Below are 16,562 nucleotides of genomic sequence, written 5' to 3' on the forward strand. Positions count from 1 at the left end.
CAGCCTCTGGTTGGAAAAATCGTTGAGATTTACATTCCAGAAGAAATGGGATCACCGGTGAGAATGGTTTGTGTTTCTTATTAACTCAGTATTATGACAAGATTTTTCAAAACTATGATAACTTTTTAATGTCATGTTAGCTGACGCAATTGTCTTGTTGTATTGTGGTAATGGTAAACTAAGTCTGTTGGAGATATAGATATTCATACGTGCATACAACTACGGTTGCAGACGCACAGTCAACTTATTCCCGAGTGTTCACGGACCGGCTTTGACTGTTTTAGTATGGTGGATCCCAGCAAACACAGAACGTTCCCCTAACGTTCCCGAATGGTCCCATGAGGTTATTTTTTTGGGGAAAAAACAAGAACGTTATAGGAACGTTCCATGTAGGTTATTTTTAGGTTCCATTTTTATAACGTAAGGAAAACGTTCCGGGAACGTTCCCCTAACGTTAAGGGAAAGTTCTAGGAACGTTCTGGGAACCAAAAACTAACGTTCCCAGAACGTTCACAGAACCTACATTTGTTTGCTGGGATGGCTTACGAATAGCGGCCTATAGAAACAGCTGCTTATAAGGAATCTATGTGTATATATCTATACCAGTAATCAACTTGCAATCACCCAGAATACACTAGCAAAAACATAGAACATCTATGTAATAACATTAGCCTGGCTCCGCCCTCCTACGCACTTCCGCTCAATTTCATTTTCCTTCAGTACTACGTCTGGGATTGCGCTGTAGACTTTGGTTTTCTCCGATCAATATTTTACCGGGCCAATCAGCGAACAGAGGGAGTGGCTGAGAACGATGACGTTGATGTCGACTCGTGCGTATTTTGAGTTGTAGTTCAAAATAAGAAAGATGCGAGCGAAGCCATTCGGTCCGTTGTGGCAACGCTGCCAAATATCAAGAAGTTAAAGCCGGAGCAAGAACAATCTTTGCTTAGTTTTGTGTTTATGGCCATCCTCCCACGGGGTTCGGGAAAAGACATATGTCACGACCAAACGTTAGCGATTGGTTATGGCAGATAGAGTGACTCTGGGCAGATCCAATAGTTTTAGACTTCAATAGAATACCCGCCTACAAGGAAGTTAACGCTTGTCAATGGAGCGGTGCCAGACTCTCTGTACAAATGAAATGTACGAGAGTCTGGTAGAACCAGGCTATAATAACATAGGATCATGCTAAAAAAAAAACACTCAAAATCCTTATCAACCACTTAGCAATTACTCAGAACACACTTGCAAACACAAAGAACACCAATAGCAGCATGCTAATAACCATTCAAAACACCTTATCAACCACCTAGCGAATACCTACAACAGTTTAGTAAACACCAAAAAAACACCTTTTTGCATATTAACATGTTCAAAAGACTCAGAACATCTTAGCAGCCACATTTGCCCAACAAGTTAGTTAAAGTCAACACGTTTTAAGCTAGCTGAGTTAAAAAACACATAGCGGCGTAATTTAAAGGCACAGACATTTGAAGGAAACTTTATTGCCCCCTTGAATACTGAGGTTTATTACCACCAGATCAAAGTAATAGCATCTGCAATTACACATATGAAATAAGTATGTCTCTTAGGGTCTGATAAATACTTTAATTCTTATCAAATGATAATTTAAAAGCAATTACAGCTTGTACAGCTCGTACAGCTTACTTTTAATAGCTGGTAAACATGGTGTCCTTTAGACAAGAACTAAGTACATTCAATTGAGCCTTTAAGTTTTGTAAATGTGTCTCACGTGCTGGAGATCAGCATCATTATGCGGCGTACCAATTATCATTTGATGTTGTGTAATCATAACATGTACAAAGCCCTGCAGCAACTGCTGTTCTGTTAACAGATAAATAGGTTTATTTTGAGACATGAAAAGGTATGACAGCAAGCGGTATTTAGAACAAATAGACGAATGTCATTGCATGCTAGGAATGTTTAGTGAAGCCAATCTTTATTGTCTTTCCCTAAGCAGCCAGAAAGGTTTCTAGTTGTGTTCTTTGTGACTGCAATTCCCATAGCTTGGCTCAGGTAAAAGGTCACAGTCCAGGTGCACACCTGGAGGATGTTACTAATGCTAATGCAAATCCTCATGCTTTTGCAGCTCCACGTCCCCATCTGCCTTTTTTAATACTTCCCTCGGTGGAATGCAGGAAAACCGCCAGGGTGACACGTGCGCTCCGTCCCATAATTTCGTCCCCTCTGCGTAGCGACCACTCTCCTTTAAAGCCATGAAGTGGTTTCTAACTGCTTTAAAGGGGAGTAAAAATAAACCCTGTAGACACATGTGCTTTCCATTTGACTCAAAGGAGGAGGTGAAGGGGGGGGGGGGGGGTTGGTAAAGAAAGAAAGAAGCACTCATTGTGACCTATTTACTTTGAGTTGTTATGATTAAGTCTAAACCAGCATGCAATTTACAGATTATTCCCTTTAAATAAGAGGGTACGCTCGACACAAGAAAGGGCCCAAGATGAGTGAATGAGGGGGGGCTTTTTTTTCATTGAAAGAAAAGTTAAAGATTAAATTATGCCACATGAAGATTGCCCAAAATAGCGTTTAAACCAATGGTATAGCACATCATATGGAAGGCATACATATGTTTAACTTCTGTCAAAAGATTGAAATGACATGCTAATTGAAATGCACCCTCTCGGCATCCCTATAAATATCACACACACACACAATGTAGAAAATAACCATAGTTAAAATTTTTAAATAAAAAACCCACCAAATATAAAAAAAAAAACGTTTACATTTTTAAAAGAAAATAAGTGGTGCTTGCCTGTGCAAAACTCCCGCCATAATGCTAGTGTGTTCTCAAGTTGCGTCTACGCACTATACACTTTGCACTTATACTATGTACTATGTACTCAACCATCTAGTGTATGAATGTTATAAGGCTATTTTGTCATCCAACAAAATATTATGATAGCTCCTTCCACTCGTAAAGAAAGTGCATGAAGTGTTCAACATTCCACACATTTTCGGTTAATGAAGTGCACTTTCTTGTAGGGATTTCCAGTCAGAACACACTAATCGCACTACTTATTCTAAAAAAAGGCAAAGGATAGTATATAAATAAGAGAATTGGGACGGGCCTTGAGTGTTTGTTTTTAGCATGTTGTTGTTCTAAAGGAGTAGTTGATCGCTAGAGTGTTCTTAGCGTGTTCTGAGCAATTGCTAGGTGATTGCTAGGGGTTCTGAGTGTTCTTAGCACATCATTAATGCTAAGACTATGTTTGTGATATATAGTGTTGCTAGCATGTTCTGAGCGACTGATTGGTGGTTAAGAAATTAAAATAGTTTTTAGCACATTATTATGCTAATGACATTTTTTACATTTGCTAGTGTTCTGTGGGATTGCTTTAGAATATTCTGTGTGGTTTTTAGCATGCTAAGTGTGTTCTGTCGTTTGCTAGAGTTGTGCAAAGGTGTTCTGAGCAATCGCCAAGTGGTTAAGAAATTCTGAATGATTTTTAGCACATTATTACGCTCAGACTGTTCTTGATATCTGCTAGAAGGTTGCTAACATGTTCTGAGTGATTGCTAGGTGGTTTCTAAGAAGTTCTGAGTGTATTTAGCACATTATTATGCTAAGGCCACCCTTGATATTTGCAAGAGTGTTCTGAGAGATTGCTTACTCCAGTGCAAGTGGGTTTTTTTTACCCGTTTTATCATCCACATGAAAATCGTAAGTCTATTCGCAGTAAGTTACACAACAAAGTTTAGCACTCTAAGTGTCAACAACACTATTAGCGAATTAGCAAGCGCCACTTATGATAGGATCCTATAAAATGCCATTAGGGATTGCAAAAATCGATTAATCTTTCAAAACACTGCTATCTCATGTTCAAGTCAAATGTTGCAGTGCATATAGACATTGTTGCTTTAACCATTTATCTTGGCCGTGAGTGACTCAGTGTTCAAATAAAGAAACTAAGTGTTTAATCAATATCCTTGGACTAAGGAGGGAACATGCCTTATCTTTAAGCTATACGCCAACTAGGGGATTTAGAGATAATATTTAAGACAACAGAGTGATAGTAGCTTCCACCTAACTACTAATGATTAATCTGTATGCAATTCTAAGGGAAGCTACATTTCCCATCTGATGCACTACAATAAATGTGATTACCATTCTACAAATGGTGTGTAAACATAACCTCTCAAAAATTGTGTGTACTGGCATATGGTCTGGGGTTAAATTAGGCCAGAATAATCCGGAACAACATTCCGGCATCTTCGATTCACAAAAAGTTTGTTAAACCACTACAGACATTTAATAAATATATTATCTTTTAAAAAATGTAACCTCAAAATTTCAAATACTAGCATAAAAGAGCAAAGTAGCATTGGACGTTTGGCATGCAAACTCCAAATATGCAGACTCCAAAAGATGAAGAAAAAAAACTAGATGAACTTGTTCGCATAACGTCTGACATGCTCATTCATGTATTTGGTCTAAAGAAAGCAAGGACATCCTGTTCCGTACAGTTTTTGTTTTAAGCAGAGATCATGTGAGGCAGTGCCACGGATGCCGCGGGGCATTGTGGAATCTGCGTACATACAGACCGTTCTTACCTGAGACAGGTAATCGCAGCAGCCGTGTGCCAATTCCTGTTCTAATCTTAACTCTCTCGCCAAACTAGTTTTAAGAGGATGGGAACAATCAAAAGACAAAGTGTGCAGTTCATTGAAGGTGCAGCTTTTATCCACACACTCGAGTAGAAACACTGTCCATCTTGGACAACCAGTTGTGTTGGCTTATAGTAGATGAAAACAAACCCGCTGTTAAAGGATTGGTTCACCCAAAAATTAAAATTGTGTCATCATTTTCCCACCTTCATTTCATTCCAAACCTTTAATGACTTACAATTTTCTGTGTGAAAAAATTAGATATTTTGAAGCTGGTCCAAATGCTTTTGTCCATATGGACAATGTACAGTAAGTATTATATTCTAAGTATTCATTCATAATCTTACACTTTGACTTTGTATCTTGTAATTGTGACTCTGCATCTCTCAATGCATATTAACTTATGTAAAATCATATTTACATATTTAAACACTCTATGTATACATGTATGTTTAATTAAATAATTATATATATACACATATATAAGTTTAATATTAATCAATATAATATGTACACACACACACACACACACACACACACAGTACAAGTAAAAAAGTAAAACATTTTTACTTGTAATCGCGACTTTATATCTCATAAAATGCAACTTTATTTCTCACAGTATGACTTTTATTATTTTAAACTTTACCTCTTCTTATATGTTTAACTCTGAGGTGAAAACAGTCTTCCATAAGTTTGTATTGGCATGAGGGTCAGTAAATACATTTCTTTTTCAGGTTAAAAGTCCCTTTTAGAGCTTCTGTGAGCTGGATTCCAGATTTTTATCAACTAGATCGGGAACAGGTGAATCCCAGCCTCAAATGAGCCCTTGGCAAGGATTAACGGCTTACATTTTCACACTGTTTTCCCACTAAACTGGGACAGTTGAGAACAAGAGCATTTTCCCTTAGGCCTGATTTGTTTTAAACCCCAAATTTGAATGAGAGCTCGAGATTGGATGTGATAAACTGTGATGTAGGCCGAATCTCAACCAAAACAGATTAGAACTAAGGCTTGTTTATATCCAAACATGCTGTGTTAAAGAAAGGCAAATATCCTGATAACGTTAAGGGAACGTCTGTTCCAAAATAGAGATGAGAATGGGAGAAATGGGTCTCCTCAGCTATTTAACAGACACCACGGGTTTAAGAGCCAAACCAATGTTCACTGTTAAGTTTGCTCTTGTGGTCCATATGTTTTGCTTGCACAGCTTTAAGGAAAACCTCTGGTCCTGTATAACTCAGAAATGACAAAATAAACCAGATAGTTATACATTATAAATGGCACCAGAGTTATTGGTACAAAAAACACCTGTTAGAAAATACAGCCTCAAACAGACTGTTTTTAATAGTTTCTGCATTAAAAATCTCCAAAGTCCTTCAATTATTTTGTTCCCAAACACAAAGAGAGAGAGAGAGAGAGAGAGAGAGAGAGAGAGAGAGAGAGAGAGAGAGAGAGAGAGAGCACATGTGAAACTGATCATAGCATATTACCTTATATGAGGTCAAAAGTACAACCTCCAGCTTGGAAGACAAATTTCTAGGATTCTCTGAAGCAAAACCAATACTGTAAACATTACGGGGCTTTATTACATTACAAAAAGGGTCAGGTGAACATCCATGGATGAAAGCAGGTCTTTCCCTCCCTCTGGGCGAGCAGCTGTCAAAGCTGTAAGGTGCACAAAATACGACAAAACTCTCACGGTTCTCTGCAGAGATGCTTGTCTTGAAATGACGAATCTGAAAAACACACAGAAAGTGCAAAGATTTTAACAGTATTGCTAACAAATCTTTCTAGAGGTGCAATAATATTTTCAGCTTTTCGAGGGTAGTTAAACTATAATTAATAATAATAATAAATATATTTATAATATATAGATCTAAGAAATAACTTTGCAAATATCTGTGAATAAAAATTGTATTTAAAATTAACAAATGCATGTGTGTGTGTGTGTGTGCATATATATTTTAAAATAAATTTTAAATGTTTATTAAATATTATAATGTTAATTATATTATATATAACATGTTTATATATGCATATATAAATATACCTTTATACATTACTCCATATTTACTATAGACATACTATGCCTATAAGTAATGTGTAATGTTATAATATATGTGTACAGTTTGTTTATATATGTATGTATATATATATATATATATATATATATCTGTGTGTGTGTGTATGAATATATATATATATATATATATATTATACATATATTCTATATAAATATAAATGTAAATATATATATAATATACAAAGATTAAATTACATGTATTTTTATGTGTATATAAATATACATTGATTTGATATGCATATATATGTAATATGGAATGAATATAATAATGTTCCAATATTAAATAAAACAGAACACACACACACACATATATCAATGCTCAATAATATTATTGTATTAATTGACTAATTTCATAATATTTTCTCAAAATAACAGAGAAATCCAGTAAGTATCGTGAGCAAGAGAGAATGCCCATAGTCATGAAGAAATCATGTTTTTGCGGTTGGTAACATGGTAAATAATGAAGTTCATACACACAGCTGGGAAAAAATCAAAGAAAGGCAAATGCTCAAATATTGCAAATTGATGTTCCCAGTGGAGCTTTGTCTCGGATTAGTTTTGCATGTTTTGTTTACCAGATGTCTGAGCGTCAGCTTGGAATGCCGTCTTCTTTTTATGCACCATAATCAATCTCAGACATCAAAAAAGATAAAATCATGTTGACATTGAGTAATCCAGTTAGCATGTTTTCCGTCTTTCCTGTAATAGCGTTTGATGCTCTCCAGATACCAGGACGACTGGGTTCAGGCTGTTGAAAATAAATGGATGTTGAAGATGGACACATCTTGCACCTGTATGTCGGAGGCCTGTTACTTCTACAGTTACAGCAACAACACAAAGCCCTCAACATCCAGCGGCTCTCAGTGGGCATTTGACCTGCTACCAGGAATATAACAGTAGGTATAAGGGGGCCTGAATACGTTCTGTTTGTTTTTCCAAATTCTGCTACAATATGAAGCTGCGAATTAGCTCCAGTTTGATCTACACATGAGCTCTCGCTAAGAACATCGAAAAAATAACACGGCCCGGCGAGGAGCATTCCGCGCGTGTTTGATTTTCCCTCAGAAAATTGCGCGCTTCAAAGGAATGCTCAACGACGAACGGGACATAATCTTACCGAAAAGACCTCACCTTACATCACTGAAATAACAAAATTATTTTTATTGAGCCAAAAAAATAACATTATTCCCTCAGCACAAAACAATAACTGCATTAGTACAATTTTCAACTGAGAGGACAGACCAGCGTACGGCCGCCGTGTTGGAAGATTCCCACGAGAAATTGTTACGTTTGTTTGTTCTGGTTCTGGTTCTTCCAGTGAAAGTGTACATTAATCACATGGGCCGTCGACCAAAACATACACTTACAAATATTCATATCATTTCGCTTGTTTTGTCATCCTGTTGACTTTTGTCATGCTATACCCTCAGAACGCATCGTTAAATTAAACACCTGGTCTGGAATTACTCCAGGCTTTAGCTTGTCATAAATCAACACGTGATGCGTAAAGTATTTTTACACAAATGCCTCGAATCAAAAATGTGTAGCAGATATCAGCTTTCAGTGTAGTGCAACAACTCGATTCGAAAATGAAACTATATGCAAAGGTAATTTACGTCATGAAAGTACCAAACTACAGTGCTTCATGGTTCCACTGTAAATCCAATACAAACCCATTGGACAGTGATGAATTAGTCCATTTCTTCTGATGTTGTAATTACCGTGGCTGTGTCCGAAATTGCTTCCTATGCCCTAAAATAAGCCACTATTTGAGGGAACAGCCATTTTTTTAGTGGTGTCCGAAACCATAGTGGATGTTATGGAGTGCAGCCATTCAATCCCAAAATGCACCACAATAACAAGAGTACAACTGATGTACGCTCAATGGCTAGAGAATACCCATAATGCACTGTGAGAGTCGCACGCCGAATGAATTCCCGTGTCTGACCAGAAGGCGGCACCGCAGCTGAATCATCCATCCATTTTCCAAACCGCTGGTCCAATATGGCTACAGCGTAATATCATACAGGTATAAATTCCTTTTTAATTGATTATTGTTTAATTAAGGTTTCCATGATAGAGTTCAAGATACATATTTTCATGTTACTACTGGTGCTGCCAGTTTCAAATGATTATTAAACAGCAGGCACAAACTACTCAAAACCCTTCGGGCGCACTCAGTGTCCCAATTCACTCACTCGTTTTCATTCACTTTCTCAAGTGAACTACATTTGTGGAATAATGTAGGGAATAGTGAATGAGGGTATAGTGGGTGATTTCGGACACAGCCCGTAATTTCGAGATGACAAAATTTGGCGTTGTACTCTGAGCTGTTCAATTATGTGTTTCAATGGAAACAAAATCAACGCCTAAATGAATTTATAATGTCTGGTGGTAGCCTACAGCGGTCACATGGTACAAGTAGGAGCTCTCTGAAAATTCCAAGTTTCCAAGTTGTAATTGCAAGGTCTACGAGGACATGAACACTTTTTACAAGTTGTACAATAATTACGACATGGCATGAACACACTTTTAGTTACGCATGTCAAACTTCTTAGCGTCAAGGTCAATATTTGATGGCCCCACTACAAGTGATTTCTCCTCTTGTACGTCTGCAGAAATGAAAAACTTCTTTATTAATGTAAACTTAGGGTTGTTAAAACAATAAAATAATTGATCGTGATCAATGCAACATCATCGTTACAAAACTTTGTAACTTAAAGGTATAGTTCACCCAGAAATTAATCTGTCAATTAAAACTGTCATCATTTACTCACCCTCAAGTTGTTCCAAAGCTGAATTAATTTATTTCTTCTGCTGAACACAAAAAAAGATATTTTGAAGATTGTCGTCATTAACCAAACAGTTGAGGGGCCCATCAACTTTCTGGTTATCAACATTCTTCAAAATACCTTCTTATATGCTACACATGCTAATCTAAAATAATAAAAAATTAAGAAATTCAGTTTAACATTATTTGAAAGATATTTTGCGCCCCCTCTTGAATGTCTACCAAGGTCTGCTAGTGGGTCCCCAATCTTAGCTAGAGGCTGTAATAGCTACAACTGTCTGCGAGCCCTTGGAGGATCGTGCTGACCCGGGATTGGAAGCCTTGCAGGAGATCTGGGAAAGCAGCAGACGTGGGATCAGCAGAACCTGGCGTCTAGACGAAGGTGCCGTACCTGCATTCCTTCCAGAGCGACTCATCCCAGCGGGCTTAAGGTCGCAGTTGAGCTAGACATGTGGGAGTGAATCAGAGATTCGACACAAGTGCTCTCGCTCCGGCAGGCCTCAGCAGATGGTCGATCTCTACGCTGGAGCGCCACATGTCAACATCAGCCGACCACAAACCCCCCAGCGTCCCCCTCTATCCTGTCACACTCACGGGCCACACATTAAAAACCACACGCAAACCCCCCAATCATCTAATTACACTATTTGAGACAAGCATGTCATTTTAGGTTAGTAACTCGCCATTGAAGAGTTGACAGAGTCTGCAATTTGAAGGAAAATCACATACGAGCGCTGCTGTCGGTGCATTTAGGTCGTGCTGCACTAGGCTAAAATGAAAAGGCTAGCTGACGTCACAGGCGCGAGTTGAGGGCCGTCGTGAGGCAAGAAATGAAAAGCTTGGCTTGCGTACTTTAGGCTTTGAAAAAAACGGGTTAAAGCAGGTCAGGAGCGGAGATGAAAAGGCTGGGTGTTTAACTGCGGGTAATTCTTCATATGTCGGTTTTTACAGATGTTAGCTGAAGCCTTTCGATCTTATTTGGAGATCGTGAAGTACTTTAAACTCCTCCGAGCCAAGAAACAGCAGGCTGTTCCTTCTAAACGTGAGCTTTGTGAAACATTTGCGCAGGATAAATGCTGATATAACTCACCTTGCCTTGCCAACCGTCTTTATCACACCAGTATTTTTTTAGGACGAGGCAGTCCCCGATGAGCAGTTACCTTGTACATGATTTGCGAAGTTTTTAACCTTTCACAATTGCAAAACATTGCATCACAAAGGAGTAAATCACACTGAAACATTGAAACCATTCATTTTGCAAAGGTTAACAGTAACTGCTTAATACATCGGGAACATATGAAGGGGTTCGGGGAGATTTATAGGCCGGCGGATGACTCTAGAGATGAATCAGAGACGATGGTGGTCCAAACGATTTAATCAAAGGTGTTTTGGGTTATTTTCAGTCATCGCAGAGATTCAGCAATTGCTTTGGAGTAAGAAGCTTCTCGGTTACACAAAAAAAAAAAAAAAAGAAACAGCTGATTGCTTTAGACAAAGGCTTCTAGATAACAAAAACATATATATTAATAACTTTTTCATAAAATGTAATTGAGTTTTTCAGCATAAAAGCCTAATAAATTAAATAAGAGGTGTCTCGGTCACACCAAAAATATTAATAAAGATAATTTTTTATAAAAAATTAGCATTTTCAGCATAACTTAATTCATAAATAAGTATATGTATTATTATATATATACTATAGTATTTCATAAGTAAATATAGTATTAATAAAATAATACAATAAATATAGTATTTCATAAATATTAATTGTTCAGCAAAAAATTTATAAAATAACCATAGACAGTAAAAGAAATGGACACAGTGACCCCATTGATTTCAACGGAGAAAACTGAAGCCCGATTAATGCACTTCCTGTCTGATGGCTGAGCGACTGCGCTGGCTCACACTGAGCGTGACGACAGTCTGACAGTTGTACATCTTTTAGTAGCTGTGGCAAAAAAATCTGAATCACCTAATTCCTCAAAAACGTTGTTGAAATATTTTGTCCCGTTGTTTTTATGGACTCTCTATCTATGGGCTTCTCCCTTGACTTTATGCCTCTATGTTCCCCCGATTGCCTCATAGACAGTAAAAGATTGCCTGCGAGCTTCTCCTCCTGTCTATACTAAAATGTCTCTATTGTGCGACATAAAGTCGCGTGGTTATGACTCAATCGTTAGCCTGTTTTTAACAAAAACGGCTTCTACGGGGCCATAACGTAAGATACAAAGTAATTGAGCCTTTTATACATTGTCGTGTTTATTTAGAAATAAATAATGGACAAATGAAGTCTTTGGACGCCTCAGATGTAAAGTTATTCGCTGTCAAAGTGACGCCAAAATGAATGAGAGTCAATGGAATGCTAACAGCAGGAGAAGTTCTGCTACAATGGCGGCTCTCGCGAGGCTTCAGTTTCCGGCTGATTGATTGCCCCCTTGAAAATAACAGATTCAGTGGTTGCTTTAGAGAAGGAAACGTCTGTTAAAAATAAAAACACTGTTAAAAATAAACAAGGAAAAATAAAATTAACGTAATTGAGATGTAATGAATAACTTTAGAGAAAAATGCTTCTAGATTACACAAAATAAGAAAGTGTAAAATAATGTAATTAAGACTTCAGCATAAAATATCTTACATGGAATAACAGACTTCTCGATTACACTAAAAAATAAATGTTGATAAAAAAATTAACAATTGAGACGGTTCAATTAAGTGATTGTTTTAGAGAAAGGTTTCTAGACAAAAAATAAATAAAAACATTTATTTTTAATGTTGATGAAAGAAAAAACAAAAAAAATGTGTAATGAATAAAATAACCGAGAGGTTTCTAGATTACACCCCAAAATGAAAATGTTAGTAAAAAAATTAAAAAATACTTTTCAACATAAAATAACTTTAAATTAATAAATAAAATAACCAATTCAGCCATTGCTTTAAAGAAAGAGTCTTCTACAGTCAATTACACTACAATACATAAATAAATATAAACATTAATAAAAATGAAGAAAATAATGTAATTCAGACTTTTCAACAACAAACAAATTAGGGTTTTAAATTAAATGTTAAAGCAAAAAAACAAAAAATCATTAGCATTTCGAAATCTATTTGAAAGTCTTAATTGAAAATCATGTTATCATTTGTGTTGTTTTGTTTTTGTTGAAGCCGAATTGAGAATATGAGCGCTCTACCGATACTAGCATTGTCATGCAGGTCCAGACTTTGATTTAGCCAAATAAACATTCGCAGGGAAACAAAGAGTGTGTTTGTTTATCCCCAAACACACCTGAGACAGGCGCTCTGCAGGGGATTGTGGGAGTCCTAATCATTCGTCCCACGTGTCTTTTACCATGTATTATCTTCAGTAAGACCCAGACGCACCTGAATACACCTTAGCGGCCCCCTGTTGCTGGCAGTAGCAGAGATTTATTTGTGTGTGTGTGTGTGTGTGTGTGTGTGTGTGTGTGTGTGTGTGTAGGGGTCAATAGAGCAACAGGTTTGTTGTGTGAGTAGGTGTGTGTCCATCTGTCTGTGACTCAGTGGAATAAAAGCTGGCTCTTCAGCAACAATAGCGCTCCGCTTGGTTACCGTGAGAAATGTGTGACAGAACTGTCTTTCAGCGAGAGCTTTGAAGGATTGATTCCGAAATAAACATTCAGCTTTCATCTCTTCGGTGGTTTGGCGTGTGATAGAAAGGTTTGTGTTAAATCATACGACTTTGAATCATATCTTGTCAGCGGTGTAATTGAGTGGTAATAACGTGATAAGTAAAATACATCGCCTGCGGAGCTTTCTATGCAACGATTCTTCCAAAATGAGCGCAACTCGAGCGTGTAAATAACAATAACAACTTTCAACATCACATCTTCACACCTTGACAGATGACATCAAACAGATTATACAATTTCACATCTTGTATGACTATCCATTTATCCATCCATCCACCCGTTTGTCTGTCTATCTGTCTGTCTGTCTATCTAAACGTTCATCCATCAATCCGTTTATCCTTCCATTAATCCGCTCATCCATCCATCCATTTATCCTTCCATCCATCCGTTCATCTATCCATCCGTTTATTCATCCCTCTCTCTGTTTATCCTTCCATCATCCATTCAGCCAACCATCGTTTATCCTTCCATCATCCAGCAATCAATCTATTTATCTATCCATCCATCAGTCTGCTCGTCCTTCCATCCATCCATCTATCCATCTGTCAATCCATTCATCCATCCGTTTATCCATCCATCCCTGTTTATCCTTCCATCATCCATCCATCCATTTATCCTTCCATCCATCAATCCATTTATCCTTCCATCATCCAGCCATCAATCTCTTTATCCATCCATCAATCTGTTCATCCATCCATCCATCCATTTATCCTTCTGTCAATCCGTTTACCCATCCATCCATCCATCCGTTTATCCTTCCATCAAACCATTCATCCATCCATCCGTTTATCCATCCACTATCCTTTTATCCTTTCATCCATCTGTTTATCCATCCATCCTTCCCTCAGTTTATCCTTCCATCCGTTTATCCTTCCATCGGTTCATCCATCCATCCATCCATCCATCCCTCAGTTTATCCTTCCATCCATTCATTCGTTTATCCATCCATTGATTTATCCATCCATCCATCCATCCATTGGTTTATCGTTCCATCACCATCCATCCATCCATTCGTTTATCCATCCATCCATCCATCGGATTATCCTTCCATCATCATCCATCTATCCATTTATCCTTTCATCCATCCATCCATTTATCCTTCCATCCATCAGTTTATCCATCCATCCATCCCTCAGTTTATCCTTCCATCCATTCATTCGTTTATCCATCCATCGATTTATCCATCCATAAATCCATCCATCCATCGGTTTATCCTTCCATCATCATCCATCTATCCATTTATCCTTCCATCTATCCATCCATTCGTTCATCCATCCATTCGTTTATCCATCCATCCGTTTATCCATCCATCTATCCATCGGTTTATCCTTCCATCTATCCATCGGTTTATCCTTCCATCTATCCATCGGTTTATCCTTCCATCACCATCCATCCATCCATTCATTTATCCATCCATCCATCCATCGGTTTATCCTTCCATCATCCATCTATCCATTTATCCTTTCATCTATCCATCCATCTGTTTATCCTTCCATCTATCCATCCATATATTCGTTCATCCATCCATTTGTTTATCCATCCGTTTTTCCATCCATCCATCCATCCGTTTATCCATCCGTTTATCCATCCATCCATTTATCCATCCATCCAGCCATCCATCCGTTTATCCATCCATCTGTTTATCCATCCATCCATCTCTGTTTATCCTTCCATCCAACCGTTTATCCTTCCATCCATTTATCCTCCCAACCATCAATCCATTTATCCTTCCTTCCATCTGTTTATCCATCCATTTATCTTTCCATCCAGCCATCCATCCATGTATCCATCCATCTGTTTATCCATCCATCCATCTCTATTTATCCTTCCATCTATCCATTTATCCTTCCATCCATCCGTTTATCCTTCCATTTATCCTTGCAGCCATCCATCATCCATTTATCCGTACATCCATCCATCCAAACTGTACTAAATAAATTAAAATATGCTTACTAGTTAAATTTGGTTGGATTAAACTTAAATTGAGTCAATTTATAAAAGCAATACGCTCCTTCGAGCCATGTCAAGGCTCCGCTCTACGTTGTGCCTAACAACGCTCCATAGCTGTTCTAAATTCACTGTAAAACATGGCTTCAAGGGGCTTATTGCTTTTATAAAACGGTAACTCCATAAAAATATTCATTTTAATATTCATTTTATTCATAAAATAAACACCAGCAACAAAAAAATATATTTAAAATAAAATTTATATTTATTCCTCCGCCAAGCAATGTAGTTCCAAATAGGTTTCCAAGTAACAGGTGCAGCAACCGGCAGCAACAAAGAATAACAAGCGTCAGTTGCGCAGTAATATTAATGTAATGCGGTCACAGGTGTATGTTTGTTGAGTAATTTACAACGGCTTTGAACACAGCTCAACCAATCAGAATCAAGGACCGGAAGTATCCGTTTTATAATTATTATTGATGCATGGAAACGATCTGAGAAGTGATTATGGATTGATTATAAACCTTATCAGCCAGGTTCATGAATAATAATTAAGTAATAACATTAGTAGTCATAACTGATTTCGATTTGCTAAAAAGTATGCAGTGCCCTATTAGAATTTCTTTTCAGCGATTGTGTTCTCGTGTCCGTTTTACAGATGATGCGGTTAATATATCGAAATTCAATGCTGATTAAATGATTTTCTAAATTCTTCAAGCTCTTAAAATATAATTACTGTCCCAAAAGGAAAGTGGATGAACTTTAAAATATATTTCCTTGCAGTTCTATCTATTTTATAACAGCAACAAATCACTCCAAGTTGTGCATTACAGTGTTTTTGCCTCGATTTTAAAAATATAGATTAAACTTAGATGTGACATTGTTTCCATCTGCTTTCTTAAACAACTCGCATGGAATTTTATTTTCAGCATGGCTTGCATGCTCAAAAACTTGCAGGCAATGAAAATCAAATCAGTGTGTCAGAACAAAGTACATTTGAGATACATTCGTGCCGGACTTTTTAAAAAAAGGACTAAAGCAGAACAAAACTACAGCTATGCAAGCACTTGCACGCAAAGACTCACAAGAACCTCATGCCGAATGCAGATTTTGGCACCGTTCTTCTCTCAGAGCTGTAAATGCAGTGCACTCCTCCAAGCAGGTCCTGTCACACATCTGTTTGCTAAAATGCACGAAGAGGATATGTTTTCATCATGATAACATGCTAAAGATCATACAGCCGCTAGCATATTGAACTGTTTGAGGAAACAGGCAGCTGTCACGCTAAATGTTCTCACTGCATTTGCTACAGCGTCAAGCCTACCTGCATTGAGACACATTAGCAACAAATGCCGCCACACCTGCTAGGGCTGTACAATGAAGATTACTGTATGTTTACTTTGTGGTAAACTTTGAAATTGAGTGCATATGCCCA

The 16,562-nt window shown here is 37.5% G+C and overlaps 1 long non-coding RNA gene across 1 annotated transcript; it reads right to left on the reverse strand.

The window, feature by feature from the left end:
* Positions 1-6,207: 6,207 nt before the first annotated feature.
* Positions 6,208-8,676, reverse strand: LOC143735914 (uncharacterized). The gene is made up of 2 exons (XR_013203333.1): positions 8,398-8,676; positions 6,208-6,377 (listed from the first exon to the last, which is right to left on the reverse strand). It is a non-coding gene; the product is annotated as an uncharacterized LOC143735914 (long non-coding RNA).
* Positions 8,677-16,562: the final 7,886 nt, after the last annotated feature.

Source organism: Siphateles boraxobius, unplaced genomic scaffold (assembly GCF_051911475.1).
Source record: "Siphateles boraxobius isolate OS27281-9 unplaced genomic scaffold, OSU_SipBor_1 13, whole genome shotgun sequence".
In the NCBI taxonomy this organism is placed as follows: Eukaryota; Metazoa; Chordata; class Actinopteri; order Cypriniformes; family Leuciscidae; genus Siphateles; species Siphateles boraxobius.